The sequence below is a fragment of the Furipterus horrens genome, unplaced genomic scaffold (genome assembly GCF_987537825.1).
Source record: "Furipterus horrens unplaced genomic scaffold, mFurHor1.1.pri manual_scaffold_7, whole genome shotgun sequence".
NCBI classification, from domain to species: Eukaryota; Metazoa; Chordata; class Mammalia; order Chiroptera; family Furipteridae; genus Furipterus; species Furipterus horrens.
Window position 1 is genome coordinate 6,549,206 of NW_028327177.1, and position 14,900 is coordinate 6,564,105.

The 14,900-nt window shown below is 55.5% G+C and overlaps 1 protein-coding gene across 6 annotated transcripts in view; it reads left to right on the forward strand.

Annotated features, from left to right (window-relative positions):
* Positions 1–1,180: 1,180 nt before the first annotated feature.
* CYRIB (CYFIP related Rac1 interactor B) overlaps positions 1,181–14,900 on the forward strand; it is a 123,823-nt gene continuing 110,103 nt past the window's right edge. For 5 of the 6 annotated variants that reach the window (XM_090283363.1, XM_090283356.1, XM_090283364.1 and 2 more), the window contains exon 1: positions 1,270–1,463. The gene's annotated coding sequence lies outside the window, so the exon portion shown is untranslated. Of the gene's footprint in view, positions 1,224–1,269; positions 1,464–14,900 lie in introns of those variants that run through there. The other variant, XM_090283358.1, reaches the window with a different exon arrangement.

Consider the following 14,900-nt stretch of genomic DNA (forward strand, 5'->3'; position numbering starts at 1 on the left):
TCTCGGTACCCCCAGCTCCTAGCACAGGGCCTGGGCAAGAGACAGGACTTTGGATATCTTTGTTAAAGAACCCGATGAGTTATTATCAGGTAAGTGCGCACTCAATACTGCTTAGGCACATCCCAGTCTTGCAGCAGGACCCTCAACACATCCAGGATAGCTGAAGGGGGTGGGGGAGGGGACTGTGAAAGCTTTTTTTGTAAGGCTTTGGATGCCCTGGAGAGATAATTTAAAGAACATTGTCTTTATTCCTGAGAAATTTGTCTGAATTTCAAGACAATGATAGGATGGGCTTGAGTGCTTGGGAGCAAGGCAGAGGGAAGAATGTTTCCTAGGCAGGTCCTGTTACACGGAGAAAAGTGGATTCTTTGCCACTGCAGACAAGGGGAAAGATGGGGTCCCCCATTGTACCAGAAGCTGTAACGACAGTGAGGAGCTTATTGTCTGGGGATTTCTGTACTAAAAGCCCTTGGAGAGTCACTTGGGGTGATAGCACAGACGCTCACACCCCGGGCCGCCCCCTGGCCAGCTCCCGTTTTCCACATAGCTCTACCCACCAGCACCAGCCCCGCAGGTATTTTTTTGTAATTGCCTGCCCCACCCTGCGCCCCAGACACGGTTTCAACGTTCCCAGCTGTGCCCGCAGGGTCTAGAACAACCAGGTCCTTAGTAGGCCCCCAGCAAAGGTCTGTTGAAGGCTGAATGTTTTGGATGTACATGCTCGCACTGACCCCACTGCCAGGTGGGCTGGGCACGGATCACCATTATTCCCAACGCACAGGTGAGGGGGATCCGCACCATGGACAGGAACCTGCTGGCCTGGCAGGAAGGTCAGGGGACTTGGGATCGAGCTGACGCCCTGCCGGACATGCTGTGTCTTGGTGCCATCTCCGCGCTTCCCAGAGCTGGTCCATGTCAGCAGGGCGAGGAGCCCCCCCAGCGAAGCCCACGTTGCGGCTGGCTCCCCGGCTGTGACTTGCCCAAGGTCACCCAGCCCCGGACCACAGCGCTCGTGCCTTGGGGCGCACGGGCCGATCGGAGCCGGGTCACCGGATCCCAGGCACCCCGCCGCAGGGATTCGGGATGGGGGCCGGCGCGGGGCGGTCCCGGGGCGCTGCGCGCTCTGACGCGGGGCCCAAGGCGGAGGGGACCCGGCGCGGGGGGGAGGCGCGTCGGCGGGCGTCCTCCTTTTGTGCGAGCGCCGGCGGCTCGGCTTCGCGAAGGTAAACAGCGTTTCCTCTTCCTCCTCGCGGCGTCTCTTCCTTTTATAGTGATTTCTCGCCTGGCACTCGCCCGGGTCGCTGCTGGGGCTGCTGCCGCCGCGGCGGGGCCGCTCGCAAACCTGTGGCGGTGACGTGAGACCCGCCAACCCGGAAACGACGGCGGCGGCGGCAACCGAAGCTGAGGCTCCTGCGCTCCAGCGCCTGCGGCCGCGCTCCCCTCTCCGCTCGCCGGGCCGCCAGGTATGTGCCCGGGGCTCCACCGGCGCCGCCGCCCGGGCCTCCCGCGCGCGCCCTTGGAGGCGACTGGCACGGGCGTGGGCGCGGGGTGCGGGGCGCGGGCGTGATGGATGCGGGGAGAGGTGGGAGTGCGAGCCGGGCCGCGTTGGGTGCCAGTGCGTGGGAGAGGGGGCGCCGCAGGGGGCTCCCGGAGGATGCTCCGGGGCTGCACTGGGGCGAGAAGACACCAGAGGCGCTCGCCTGGGGACCGCCGTGGGGTCCACCCAGCTGCGGGGAGCGCGCAGCGGCGTCCCGCGTCGGGAGGGAGGGGAGCTCCGGGGGCCGTTTTCCCCAGACCCCTTCTGCACGCCAGGTGAGGGCGCAGAGTCTGACCCCGGGTGCAGGTCAGCCCCCCCAGCAAACTTCCATTGGGGGCTTGCAAGGCCATCCGCTTAGAATTGAGGAACTAGAGGGGGTGCACAAAATCTCCATTGCTCTCAGGACTTCCTCCTGGGGTGAATACCCGCCTATGTTTAAGGAGCACTTCCTCTTCGCCCTTTATCTTTTCATCATCTTTATTTTTAAATGGAAGTTCAGCATTAACGGTGGATGTTAACGGTGGATGCCCTCGTATCCTGCAGGGCTCTCCTCTGGCTGTGTATAGACACCCTGGGTCTCCAACCTGTGTGGGGGGTGGGAGGAAAGAGGAACCCAGGACTTTCCTTGCTACAGCCCTGGGGGGGGCAGTCTTTGATCCCCACCCAGTTGCAAGAAATGGAGCCGGTGGGGGAGGGGTTGAGCTGGAAGGCGGCCTGACTGGGGAGTGTCAGGTAGACTTTGCACTTTTGGTTGCATTCCTGGCCTTGCCACTGATAAGCTGTGTGACCTTGGGCAAGTCGCTTTCCCTCTCTGAGTTTTAGGCGCCTGTCTGTAAAATGGGCTGCTTCGAGTTGACCCTAGAGTAAGTGAACTTGGATTTCCTGGTTGTTGTGGGGGAGGGCACAGGAATGGGAAGTATCGTTGTCAGCCCCCCTTCATTTCTCCCTCCCCACCAGCCCGAAGGGGTGTCTGGGGCATGGGAGTTTCTCCGTCGATATTTGTGAAATGAGTAAGTGGATGTGGATTTTGAGAGGTGAGAGGGTGTGGTTGTACGTTCCTGGCTTCCTTGCCCTGACATCTCCATCCCACAATCCCCAGAGAGCCACATCTTGGTACCTGGAATCTTTGGAATCACCCCACCCGGCACAAGGAGGATTGTCATGTGAAAATATTGACTCGTTGTGAAAAGGAGCTTAAACTCTGACTTAGAGCTTCTCCTGTTCTTGGAAGATTGTAGTCTGTGGCAATGACAAGGAGCACCGTTTTGATTGCCACCGCCAGATGACGGGCTGAGGCAGGCAGCCAGGGCTGACAGCTGGGCCGATTTCCCAGGCCCAGGGGTTCCTGTAAACGTGGAAGAAGCTGGCACAAAGTGGGTCTTCTCCCTTGGTGGGGCACACAGAAGTGGTCAGCTGGCCTGGGTTTTCCTCCTGGGGAGCCAGGTGGTCATCTGCATTTTCTGCATCCTTGCGAGCCTCTCAGCCATGGGAAGGGGCAGAGTGTGTGAGCTGCAGGAGGCTAGGGTGCCTTCACCCACAGGGACACTTGGAAATGGCCTTCACATAAAAGCCCAGTATGCCTCTCTGCACTTCACTTTGGGAGACTTTCAAGTCATTTCGCTGTCTCTGACAGCCATTCTTCCTCGTTCTTTTTCAGCTTCCAGAGGCTTCTGTGTACCCCTTTAGGGTCCTCAGCTGTGTTTTTTCCCCTCTGGAGGCAGGAGAAGAGTCAGAGGGCTACTTGCACCTTAAGAGGTGACAGCAGGCCCCACTCCGCCAGGCCAGCTGCAGTGCGAGCCTGGGCAGGTTTCTTCTGAAGATGTGGAGTGGCCACGGTCACCTGAGAGTAGTGATCTCCTCATTTGGTGAGACTTGGAAAGAGTGCAGGATTTGACCCAAGACCCCTCAGCCAGGAAGTGGCAGATTCAGGGCCCTCACGGAGTCGCCTTCCTGTAGACTTTGCTCCCGTCTGAATGGCCTTTGCGTTTCCCTGGCACCTGGCAGGCTGCCTGGCATCTGCTAGACACGCAGTATATGTTTTTTGACAGACTGGACAGAAGAGTGACGGTTTCCCTATTGCTGTCTATGGAGGTGCGTTCTGCCTCTACCTCAAGGTCAGTGCACTGGCCTGTAGGTGACCTTGGCATTGTTCTCTGGCAGGTCCTCCCAAGTGGGTCTAGATTCCCCATTGTGCAGTCCCAGGCTCTGCCAGCTCTTACCTCAGGATCCAGGGACCGAGCCAGGAGGGACCCCTGAGCGGTGCTGGAGCCAGGAGGTGGTGGCCCCACGTTCCGCATTACCACAGTCCCCTTGATCGACAAGACCACCATCCTGTGGCTTCACGGTCCGGGACTTGGCCACCTTTAGCAATACCATCCTCCAGTGAGCATTGAGGAGACAGTGATGTGTCGGTGAAAAGTCAGATTTAAAATTGTTATGCTTTAGATTATAAGGCTAGCCAAGAAGCCATAGAGAGGTCAGCAGCCTCTCGTAACCTTTTTTTGCGCACCGGCAAACAGGCAAAATGTTCCCCACCTCACCCAGGTGCATCTCACAGGCTTCCTGGTGATAGCATGGGATCCACCGTCACAGCCCCGTTTCCCTCGATCACCGTGGGCTCATCACCGAGTTTCCCTGCCATGCGGGGCCTCAGTGTTCTCCCCTGTAAAATGGGACGATGGATCATGGGGTGGTTTTGCTCATCGGGATAGGGTGAGTGAAACCCTTAGGATAGGCCCCGATAAATAGTGATCATCATCAATGATGATTCATGTCATCAACAAGGATTATCACTGTTTCCTCAACCAGAGGACAAGCAGCTCCAAAGCCAGCCCTCCTCCCTGTTTAAATGTCTCGAGGGAAGAGAATTGAGTGGGGGAGGGAGGAGGACTGATTTTCTTTCTCTCCTTTCCTGCTGGGAACCTGGGATAAAGGCCCGATGACGAAAGAATCATTGTGGTCTTATTTTTCATCCATTTCTGAGGATAGAGGCTCTTTTTCCTTCTCTTTCATAAAGTCAGCTCGTCAGTCTGTGACACTCAGTTTACCTATTCACATAACATTCACGGCGACCCTTCCAGATGACGCTTGACTCCCCCCCGGGTTTCACGTGAACAAAATTTCTGTCACTGCCGTAGAACTTGGGCAGTTAAGTCTGAGGGTCTTAAAAGGAAGGGGTGGCCCTGGCTGGTGTGGCTCAGTGGATTGGGTGCTGACCTGTGAACCAAAGGGCTGCCGGTTCAATTCCCAGTCAGGGCACAGGCCTGGGTTGTGGGCCAGGTCCCCCATTGAGGGCGTGTGAGAGGCAACCACACAGTGATGTTTCTCTCCCTCTCTTTCTCCCTCCCTTCCCCTCTCTCTAAAAATAAATAAATAAATAAAATTAAACCTCTATTTCTGGTTCAAGAGGCCGTGTGGGTGTGGGTGTGGGTGTGGAGGCTAGGCCACCTGGGTTCACATCCTGGTTCTGCCGCTTCCTAGCTCTGTAACCTTGGGCAAGATACGCTCTCTCGGGGACTTCTTCATCTTTCCGATGAGGAATAATCTCCACAGGCAAGGGTGTCGTGCAGATGAGGTTGTATGGAGATCTTCCCGGCACAGAGCATGGCGTACAGTAGGTGCTTGCATGGCGTACAGTAGGTGCTTGTATGGCGTACAGTAGGTGCTCGTTGGCGAATTTCTCCTACCCTCCGGGCTCTTTCTGTTCCTACTCCAGTCCCATGGCCCTGCCTCTCCACTAACAGGACTCTGTTTCCCTCTGGGGGTTGAGCGCTTGGCTGGCAGCTTCATCCTGGATTCAAGTTCAAGCCTCCCTGTTTTCCCAAGTCCTCCCCGGAGTGGCAAGCCCATGGTACCAGAGCTGGGCACAAAGAGTAAACTGGGGAACCATTGAGTTTCTATGCTCGCGCATTGACTCCCCCCCTCCTTTTCAAAGACTTACGAGCTGCCATCTGCTCCAAGGGAAGGAGACATTATGTTCATAAATATATAAATAATGGAAGTTGGCGAGGAGATTTGTTTAATGAAGTGTTGCTGAGAGTGATTTTTATAAATATTTAAGATCATCTGAAACCATTAGAAGAATTGCAGGGTTTATTAAAAAGCCGGAAATGTGTTTTGGAAAGGCCCCCTTTCCTTCCCCGTTGCACGAATGTCGGGAGTAGAGACTGAGGGAGGAGCCACCCTGCGCGCAGACCCCGGGGCCCACGGGGGCAGGTGGCCCGCCGGTCTGTTTGTCTCTGCTGTCGCAGGTTGGCAGCTGTGCGTGCCCCCATCTGTGGGGGCTGGTGGGTGGAAATGAGGGCAGCCAAATCCACGGAACCCGGCGTGGAAACCCACGTTGGTTGCGCACCAACATTTCTGAAAGCGGTCTGAGTTTCCTTGAGACTCAGGGCCCAGGGGGTAACACATGTCAGAAATCACCCTGGGAGCTGCACATTTCAGATCCTGGTTGTGAGGGCCAGTGGCAGGCTTCTGGAAGGTTCCTAAGAAAAACGTCCTTTCCTTAATGATGTGCTGTGTTTTCCTGAATCCTACGAAGGCCCACAAGTAGGAGGCTTTTTGGTGCTCAAAGGGAAGGATGTGGGGTAGGGATGCAGAAGAGCTGGGAGGGGCTTTTGGAGCAGTACTTCTTCCCAAGCTAGAGTGTGCCCCCAAATCTCTTGGGGGTCCCCTCACAGACTGAGTCAGAGGCCTGGGCTGGGCCGAGATCCTGCATTTCTAACACGTGGCCACATGATTGAGTCTGCGTTTCTTTCACGCTCTGGCGCGTGGACCACACTTTGAGTAGGGAGAGGTCGGATGTCCCCACTCCCCTCATTCAGTTTGGACCTGAACTGACCCTGAGGATGCAAATCTCAATGGGACACTGGGGGCTCCTGAGGCAGCGGGTCCCTCAGTTAGTGGAGGAGGCAGATGACAGAGATGGAGGCCTAGCTGGGCAGACTGTGGCAGGAGCACAAAGGGGACACAGAGGGGCACAGCAGGAGAGCCTCCTCTGTCTGCCAGGGAGGCTTGCTGAGCCCAGCAGGGAACTTCGAATGATTGCCAGTGCTGTGGGGACAGCGCTGAGAGGGAAGAAAGGGAAGCGGCGTGAGCCTCACACGGGATTGTGGCCTGGAAGAACTGAGTGGGCGCCTCGTGCTCACAGTTTGAGGTTTGAGGTGTCCAGTATTTTCAATGCAACAGAGGCGGGAACCCAGCGCGGGAAGCGTCTTGCCCAGGAGGCCTTTCACAGGGCTCCCCCAGCGTGCCTGTGAGTGCTGTGGGGCCATCCTTAGTGTCAGGCTCTGAGGCCAAGGAGACACTGGGGCTGGACGTCCGTCCCCAGCCCTAAAGGTACCTCGGCCCATGACCCTCCTTTGGCAGGGGACCAAGCCCTTAGATCCACAGGGAAGAAGAGGGTCTAACATGGGATAAGAGACAGCTTTGGAATTACACACCATGGCGGAGGCTCACGGCCCCCTCGCCCCCCCAGCTTCCCTGGGTGAGCGAGGAGGGCAGGGAGGTGCAGTCACGTGGAGGAGGTGAGGATGGGAAGATAGGAAGAGGCTTGGGCAGCGGGAGGAAGAAAGCTCTGTCCTTTATGCCTCTGCTCAGGCTGTCTTCCCAGAGTCTCTGTCTGGCCACTGGTGCTCTTTGGGATTTAAACCCAATGCTCATTCCACAAATGCTGGTGTCCGAGGAGCTGACAGAGCCTGGCCCTGCCACTCCATAGCTGTGTGATCTTGGGCCGACCATGACACCTTGCTGGGCCAGAACTGTCATGGGTAAAACTGGGCTCACCTCACCAGCCTCTCGGATTGTTTGGAGGGTGGGGTGAGATGATATGAAAGCTCCTAGCAGAGCCCCTGGGAGAACCTCCCCAAAAGACTGGCCCCTTCCCCCCAGACCTGGTCACAGGTGGGCGAGAACTGATTGTCCAGTGCTCATTTCCACGGCCAGGGCCATACTTCTGTCCAACGGCTGGCTGCAGGTGACTTTCGGCAAAACTGAACCCTGGGGCTGTCCTGTGGACGGGGGCAGTGGCGGGGTGAAGAACCATGGATCTCGGTCGGGGTCAGATATGTCTCTGTTCACCTCTGTCTCCCTAACTGTGGAGTGGTTGGCAGCTTGCAGCTTGGTGCCTGTTTGCAAATTGCATTGGTGTCCGTTTGGTGGCTTATTGTGGCTCTGAACTCAGAAACTCCGAATATGCGCGTCTCAGGGCCTGGCATTAATGGTTGCTCAGTAACTCGGCTCCCCCACCCACACAGCCTCAGGGCTGGGGCTCGGCAGAGGAGCCTGTAGACTAAGGGAAGTCTGTGCACTGGCCCCAGCTCTGCTCAAAACCAGAGTTGAAGTAAAATTCAGAAGACGATGTGGAAGTGAAACTTTAGCAATAACATCCTAAAATGTCTGCCTCGCTGCCCTGAACTCCGGTTTTGTGTGCTGCTCTGAGCTCCGGACGCCCCAGAGAGCAGCCGGGGCTCATGCAGATCAAAGCGTCCTGCGAAGGGGCTTCTTACAGTCACTTCTGAACGTGCCTTCGGGGCTGCCAAGTGCACAGTTCACTGGGGAGGAATCAGGTCCGTCCTGCCAGTCAGTAACAGTACTTAAGCACCTACTATGTGCCAGGCGCTGAGATGGGGATAGACAGAGTCCCACTGCTACCCAACACAAGTCCCTCAGGGCCTGAGCGGCTAGGGGAGGAGGGATTTCTGGATTTGTTTCCTTGGCTTAACTGAAGCCCAGCCCTGCGGAGCCCTTTCTTGTCACTCAGGAATCGGAAACGTCCTCTGACTAGCTTTGGAGACAGTATGGAGAGTCACTGGACCCTAGAGAGGTCAGAGCAGGTCCTGGTGAAGGAGGAGCGGGAATCGGGAGTGAGGCTGCATTTCCAGCCCAGACCAAAGCCTCGCTGATAACACAGCTCCCATAAATAGCATGTTGTGGGTCCTGCTGACCTGGGGGGTTTTTGTCGCTCTCCCCTGTAATAGCAACATCTCTTCCTCCGTGAGCGTGGACAGTGTGGACTTGGCTTCTCGTTTCCTACCTTCCCCATCCCTCTGGGAGGCAGCTGCCATCAGCCCGTCTTACAGATGAGGGAAGTGAGAACACTCAGAGGCCAAGGAAGAGCGGACCTGGCGTGCCAGTGCGCCCCGCCGGCCCCAGCACCCACCTGCCGTTGTTACCCCTTCTCCCAGGAACCTCGCACTTGACTCAGAACATCGCCAAAGTGACTTGTCTCCCCAAGGGCAGAGGCTGGCCCCGCTGGAGGCTGCAGGAAGACTGACCATGTGGTTTTCAGGCGGCCCAGCATCGCCAGCCCCCTTCTGTGAACTCGTTCGCCAGGGACGTTCGGATTTTATAAGTTATTCTTGCAAGCAGATGACTTGCGCTAATTTGAGTGGGGAGGCATTGGTACATTCAGTGTGAAACGGACTCATGCTATTAATACACCCCGGTGCCTTTGGTGTTGGGACGCATGGCGTCCTGTGTGTTACTCTGCACCCTCACAGGGGAAATGGGTGGGGGGGAGGAAGGGTGCTGTGGGTCCGTGCTTTGGGGGGATTGGCTTGGAGAGGAAAAATCCCTGGGTTTGGGGAACGGTCATTGAAGACCTGAGGAAAGAAGTTAGATACAGGATTGGTACCTTGCAAACAGTGTTCCTTCCATTTTCAATATCTGAACTTGCTAGAATATTCTTTGCACATGTTTTCCCCGCGCTTCCTTTCACCTGACCACGGCTTAGGTGGGAGGGTCAAGAATCCGTACTTTTGGCAAGTGCTCTCAAGTGGGAGGAGCCCAGCTAGAGAAGCCACCAGGCACGGTTGTCCTCTGCCAGTGCACGGTCCCTTTCTAACTCCGGGCAGAGGGGATGGAAAGACCATTGAGGATCACCCGATCCTGTCCCTCCCAGCCTTCCTCATTCTTGGCCCGCACAGGAAAGGGGATTGGTAAGGCGTGGGATGGAGGATGAGGGGTAAAAGGGGAAGCGTCTCCTAGCTGGAGCTGGCTGACCCAGGGACCTCCCACCCCAAGTGCTGAGGCGTTAGTATCCCTGTTCAGACGGCCAGGGGAGGCCCAGAGAGGTGATGCGAGTTGCCAGAGTCACGCAGCATCACTTGTTGAAAGAACGAGGGACCAGGCCAGGGAGGTGAAAGCCCTGCTGATGAGGAGGGCCACTTCGGTGATGAGGCAGCCTGTCCTGGGAGGCAGGGGGTAAAGCCCAGGGGTCCGGCCTGGCACTCACCAGCCTGGGAAGCCTGGCTTCCTGTCCTGATCCGAGACTGACTTTCTGCTAGTACCTAATAGGTGGTCACATTCCCCAAGGTCCGAAAGCACCGAAGGAGGATGAACCTCACACATTGGGGTGTGAAGTCCGGAAGTCAGCAGGGCAGACTAACGCGCGTCAGGAAAGTGACCAGATCTGAACAATGTCCTGACTTGCCCTTGAAGGAGGGTTTGCATACCGATGGCCTTGTGCATGTGGAAAAGCGTGGCTGACCAGCAGCGTCCGATACGCAATGAGGTACAATACGCCCCAGATAAAATAAGCACAAATCAATACAACAGGCAAAATGCATTTTTACATTTATTTACAGTTTATTTGTTTGCTTTTTAATAAAAGAAAAAGGCCTTTGGCCCTTTGAGTCTAGTTGAAATGGCTAAATTCAATGAGTGGGCCATGTAAGCCCCTTGCATGTGTGATGCAGCGAGGACACCTTCAGCGGGTCAACTGTGCTGTCCCAGGGGTGGGTGACATGTTCTACAGGTGTGCATGTGGTTACTTCCGAGCCTTTCCTGCGTGGGTGTGGTTGACTTGGGAGAGGATCTTGTGGCGGGGGTGGGTGTGCCAGCTGTCCAGCCTGGGAGACTCCGTGGGCAGGAAAGACGCAGCCTCTCTGGGCCCAGGGAGGTCTGACTCTTTGGTCACAGCAACGTCTAGATGTATTTGCGAACGTTCTGACTGTCCCTGATCCTGGGGTGGAATGCCCCTTCCTAGAGTTGATCTGAAACAGGTTCCTGGGCCCACGGGGGAACCCCGGCCTTTGGGGATGACCCCGCCTCCCTGGGGCCCTGCCCCAAGGGGAACGGCCTCTTTCCTAAGCCATTTCTCAAAGTTTCGGTGGTGAAATGCAGGGGAAGTGGAGAAAGACGACATTTGCATACTTCTGACTTGACCCTGGCAGCAGTAAAGGAGGAATAAACAGGGTCTGACCTTTGGAGTGTCCCCGACCGCCCTTTCGTCAGGAGCCCCCCTCCCGCATGATCGTGACCCAGAGTGTGGCTGGAAAATGCCTCTCTCCAGATACACTGATCTTTGTCTCAAGACCTTGGACACTTAAAACCGAAAGCAAGGAAACCTGATCTTTGTTCCTGATACTATTAAAGCTGTTGGGGCAGGAGCTTGGATGTATTTGAGTCGGGCATGGAGCTGCCTCTCCTGTGTATTACAGAGCTGCCACTCAGCAAGGGAGACTTGAAAATGCTGATGTGCAGAGTCTGGAATGTTCCATAGGAGCTTGTGCCAGAGAAAGCCCAGTGGGGGCTCCTGTCCTCAGCCTGTGATGTCTGTGAAAGGTGTCACCCCATGAAGTCATCTGCATCTTCTTGCTGGTGGCCAGCGGGGTCCTCCAAAGACCCTCCTGGTCACCTGTGCCAATTTATGTCAAGCTTTTTGTTTTTAGATTTTATTTATTTTTACAGAGTGGGGAAGGGAGGGAGGAAGAGAGGGGAAGAAACATCGATGTATGAGAGAAACATCGGTAGGTTGCCTTTCACAGGCCCTCACTGGGGACCTGGCCTGTAGCCCATGCATGTGCCCTGACCGGGAATTGAACTGGCAACCTTTCGGTTCACAGGTCGGTGCTCAGCCCACGGAGCCACACCAGCCAGGGTGAGCCCTGACAATATTTGTAGCTGTTGACCCAGTGAACCCGTTTCTGAGAAGCTTCCCTGAGGAAACAATAGAATATACAGACAAAACAGAGCATGGAGACCTGCAGCTTGGTGCTTTTTACAATAACGAAAGGAGTGGAAACTAACTGAAGTGTCTGACAATAACCGAATTCTTGAACCGGTTATGCTGTCATCCCTGAACGTGAGAGCCAAGGAGGCTGAGAAATGCAGTCATTTATAGGGGAAAAATCTTGGAAGTACACACCAAATGGTGTCAGAGGTCGTGGTATGGAGATAGGGACGGGATGCCTTTCCTTTCCTTTCTTTCTCTGACACGTTTTCTAGAATGTGGTTCTGTTACTTTTACTCCCGTGCCCTCTTCTCTCCTCATCGCTCTTCTCTTCTAAGAAACCGAGACCTCGGCTGTTTCCAGGGAAAGAAAGAAACCAAAGTTGAGATCACTTCATAAATGGTACGCAGCAGAACAGACCACACTTACTGACACTTCAGCCCAGGCATTCCTGAGGTTAAAATGCTAACAGGCCTGCCCTCACCAGTGTGGCTTGGTTGGGCATCATCCCACAAAACAAAAGGTCGAGGGTTCGATTCCCGGCCAGAGCACATGCCTGGGTTGCAGGTTTGGTGCCCCCCCTTTGGGGCACGTAAGATAATTCACAATTCTTAAATAGAATAGCTGCCAGGGATCAGACCCTTTGAGGCCAATGAGAAGAAAACCTGGGGTCTAGAGAGGTACGTGAGTTTTCTAGAATCAAGCCCTCCCTCCCAGTTAGCAGCTGATGGGGTGAAGGGCACCTAGAGAGGCCACAATACCAGCAACTCTCTTCTGGCTGTATGGGCTGTATTTTCAGGGAAGGTCGGATGAGTGACAGCTACTGATTGGTAACCATAACAAAGCGCTTCCTGTCGGGGCGGCATGTGTGGGTCAGTGTCCAGGGTGAACTTCCAGTTGGGTGGGAGATCTGCTGTCCTGTTCCCTGTAGGTAACCTTATGTCCAGAGCACTTGGGTTTCCCCTCTTCTGCACGTCCAGAAAGACGGGTGCACATGACCTCCATGGCGGAGTGGCCCCCTTTTCCAAAAGCCTCTGCCCGCCCTCTGTGGCGGATCATGGGGAACAGAGAGAAGGGGAAGCAGACGGCTTCTGAGAACCCCGTAAGGAGCAGGCGAGGGTCCCCAGGTGGGTGGCTGGTCTGTCACCACCGCAGGGAGTGCCAATTTCTAGACAGCCTTACGGTACTAAAGTACGGCTTCCTGCTAAGTCCTCTGCCGTCACACGGCTTGCTTGTCACCGTTGCCTGCATTTTGGAGAGGTTCTGATTCAAAACTCCTCAGCCGTGTTGGAAGGAAGGCACGAAACCACGAAAGGTGCCGGGTACGTAGGTGCCACATGTATCTTTGATGAATACGGGCGTGAGTTCATTTTCTGCCTGGGGTGGAAAATTGAAACTGCCGTATTTTAAACACTTTCGGATGCCAGGATTCATAATTTGTATATGTGTATGTGTGTGTTTCTATGATTAGATACGAAAGAGGAACACATTTTTAGCATCTCAAATAGGCATTTATTGAGTGTCCAGAAACTCCCCCTTCCTCCCCATTCCCACCCGCTCTGCCCTCCTCTCCTGCCAAGGATCTGGGCTGCGTTCTCCTGAGCACCTTCCAGAGGAAGCGACTTGTAAAGCAGATGGTCCTGGGGTCTGGATGGGGAAGGGAGGGATGGCACTCCAGCTGCTGGCCCCGAGGCGCCGTGGGCTGAGCCTGCTGAGCCATGCCCGGTCCTCGGAGCCAGAAAGTGAGGGACCAGAACGCACAGTCAGAAAGCTGCTCCCGGGAGAGGTTTCCCACGGCGGGCGTCACCCCATGGAATCCTCCGCATCAGCACGGAGCCGGAGACCTAGTTCAGCTCAGCAGACCCTGCTGGCGGCCCCTCGAGGAGTTAGGCAGCGCTGGTAAAAGGCAACTCCAGGGCTTTAATTACCTGCTCCCAAGGGCTGCAGGAGCCGCGTGCCTTGTCCCTGAAGCGTGTAACCAGCTCTGCCACTTGCTTTAAGCAAGTCACTTCACTTCTCTGAGCCTCCCGTCCTCAGGCGTGGAGAGGATGAAGGTGGGCGTGTGAGAGGCCCTGGGTGATTAATGTCTGCCAGTGACCGCACCCTGAGGGCCCTGGCCCCTTTCACCCTCCCAGAGGAGTGTAGCTGCTCTCTGGACAGCAGGGGCTCTTTTGGAGGTCCACCCCTTTCTCCTGCACCCCTTCTTCCCTGCCCCTCCCTCCCTGTCTCCCCACCTCCCTCCCCCAGGCCTTTCTCAGAGTCTGCAACAATGCCCCTGTGGGAGTGAGTGATTGAGAGCTCACTCTAGGAACAGCCGTCTCTGAATAGAGGTGCTGGAAGGAAGGTTGTGGCAAGTCTGAGCTGAGCTGAGCGTGGTCAGCGCTGAATTAAAGATGAGCTTCCTGGCTCTTTATGTTCCTCAGCATTGACCATGCACTATGTCTTGAATCTTAAAAAAAAAAGAAGAAGAAAAAGAAGAGAAAAAGTCACTAAATGGCTTATATGACAGAAAATAAAGTCTAATAACAATGCCTTATATCCATGGACCGCTTCGTGTTTATGCTGTGGACTCAGGGCATGAAGCATCCCCCAGCCCAGGGGCTTTCTTTTATTTTAGGTCCACAGGATAACTTCCAGAAAATGGAAGCCCAGAGAGCTCGAGTGATTTGCCCAAGGCTGCACAGCTGGTCAGGGCCAGCCTCGGGGCTTCCTTTGTTAGCACCGGCTCTTTTTAGCCTCCACCTGGTGGGCAGATGCTGTTCAGGCTAAGACACAGGCTAATTCATGAAAAGAACATTCCCCAAGGCCCCATCTCCTCCTTTATTCTAGCCTGTTCTCCTGGGGGCCACGTAAACTGTCCCCTCCGTCTTTCCCTGCCCCACCCCACCCCGCTCATTTGTAAGACACTCACTGGGTTTACCCCAATAATCTGGGAAGCCACCTGAGGCTTCTTATTTAGCAGCTGGGGCTGAAGGAAAGAAGACATTGGCCCCGGGTGAGAGAGGACTCTGTCACTTCCTATTAGCCGGTCCCCAAGTTGGGTGTCCTCTGGCCCAGCCACACGTTCTTGGTCCCGCCTCTCCACGTTCTTATCTGTAGAGATGGTTATTCATTCACCAAATGCCCAGAGCCCCTCCTGTGTGCCGGGTACAGCGGCGGTGCCCAATGCCCTTTCCTCCACCCTGTTCTGGGCTGGGTCCCACCTGGTCCACCTTCGTACCCTAGACTAGGAGGCCTTTAGAAGGCGGCGCTGCAGGTAGGCTCCACCAGGGAAGCCTTCTGCACCCCTCCCCACTCCCCTTTTGGGCCCAGTGGGTGAAAACCCTGCTCTGCGTTTTCTTCTTTGTTCTCCTTCCATTTTCTACAAGCATGCCTTAAGCATGAAGTGTGTGCCACGGTTTTGGGGTCGGT